The sequence below is a fragment of the Acanthisitta chloris genome, unplaced genomic scaffold, assembly GCF_000695815.1.
Source record: "Acanthisitta chloris isolate BGI_N310 unplaced genomic scaffold, ASM69581v1 scaffold28661, whole genome shotgun sequence".
NCBI lineage: Eukaryota > Metazoa > Chordata > Aves > Passeriformes > Acanthisittidae > Acanthisitta > Acanthisitta chloris.
The window spans coordinates 1,313-3,187 of record NW_008655850.1 but is presented as its reverse complement, the minus strand read 5'-3'; positions in this window follow the sequence as shown (position 1 = coordinate 3,187).

Genomic DNA, 1,875 nt, shown 5'->3' with positions numbered 1-1,875 from the left:
CCCTTGTTTTTCTCTTTTCTTCACTTTTTTCCACTTTTCTCGTTTTTTTTCCCTTTTCAATTTTTGTCACTTTTTTCTTGTTTTCTCTCATTTTTCTCACTTTTTTCTATTTTTTCTCATGTTCTTTTTCACTTGTTTTTTCTCTTTTTTTTCTCTTTTTTTTCACTTCTCTTTTTTCTCTTTTTTTTTCCACTTCTCTTTTTTCTATTTTTTCCCCATTTTTTTTCACTTCTCTTTGGGGTTTTTTTCCTCTTTCTCTTATTTTTTTTTTCTTTGTTTTCTGTCACTTTTCACTTCTCCTTTTTCCTCTTGAGTTTTCCATTTCTCATTGTCTCTCTGACTTGGCCTGGAAAAAAAGGGCCTGGGAAAAAAAGGGCTGGAAAAAAGGCCTGGAAAGGGCCCACAAAAGAGGCTGGAAAAGGCTTGAATTCCCAAAAAAAGGCTGGAAAGGGCCTGGATTTCCAAAAAAAAAGGCCGGAAAGGGCCTGGATTCCCCAAAAAAGGCTGGAAAGGGCCTGGATTCCCAAAAAAATAGGCTGGAAAGGGCCTGGATTCCCCAAAAAAGGCTGGAAAGGTCCTGGATTCCCAAAAAAATAGGCTGGAAAGGGCCTGGATTCCCAAAAAAAGAGGCTGGAAAAGGCTTGAATTCCCAAAAAAAAACAGGCTGGAAAGGTCCTGGATTCCCCAAAAAATGGCTGGAAAGGTCCTGGATTCCCCAAAAAGCCTGGAAAGGGCCTGGATTCCCAAAAAAAGCCTGGAAAAGGCCTGAATTCCCAAAAAAAAAAAACAGGCTGGAAAAGGCCTGAATTCCCAAAAAAAAAAGCTGGAAAGAGCCTGGAAAAGGGCTCAGAAAAGGGCTGGAAAAGGCATGGAAAGAGCCTAAAAAGGCCCCAAAAGAGCCTGGAAAAACTTGGAAAAGTCTTTTCCAGGTTTTTTCCAGCCCCAGGGAGGAGTTGGTTGGATCCCTGGGCAGGACTGGGAATGCTGAGCCATTCCCAGAGGGATCTGGGACAGGTTCCAGGTCTCAATGGGAATTCCCACCTGGAAAAATCCTTTGGAATTTGCTCTGTTATTTGATTTTCTTCTTTTATTTTTCATGTTTCTCATTCCCTGGATTTATTTTCCAGGATTTATTTTCCAGTATTTTCCTGGGCTGGGAATTCCCTCCTGGAAAAATCCTTCGGCATTTACTCTTTTATTTGACTTTATTTTTCATGTTTCTCATTCTTCCATGTATTTATTTTCCAGGATTTATTTTCCAGAATTTTCCTGGGTTGGGAATGGGAATTCCCTCCTGGAAAAATCCTTTGGAATTTGCTATTTTATTAGACTTTCTTTTATTCCTTATATTTCTCATGTTTCTCATTCCCAGTGTTTATTTTTCAGTATTTATTTTCCAGTATTTATTTTCCTGTGGTTTTTTTCAGTATTTATTTTCCAGTATTTTTCCAGTATTTATTTTCCAGTATTTATTTTCCTGTGGTTTTTTTCCTGTATTTACTTCCTTTATTTACTTTCTTTATTTACTTTCTTTTATCTCCAATTTTTTTGCCTCCTCCTTTATTTTCCTTCCTGGTTTTTTTTCCCATTTATCTCATTTATCTCCTTCCCCTCCCAAAGCTGCAAATGCCTCAAGGCCTCAGGAACAAACTGGGCTGGACTGGGGTGAACTGGGCTGGACTGGGATGGATTGGGCTGGGATAGACTGGGATGGATTGGGCTGAACTGGGATGGACTGGGGTGAACTGGGATGGATTGGGCTGGGCTGGGGTAGACGGGGATGGACTGGGCTGAACTGGGATGTACTGGGATGGATTGGGCTGGACTGGGATGTGGTGGACTGGGATGGACTAGGATAGACTGGGCTGGACAGGG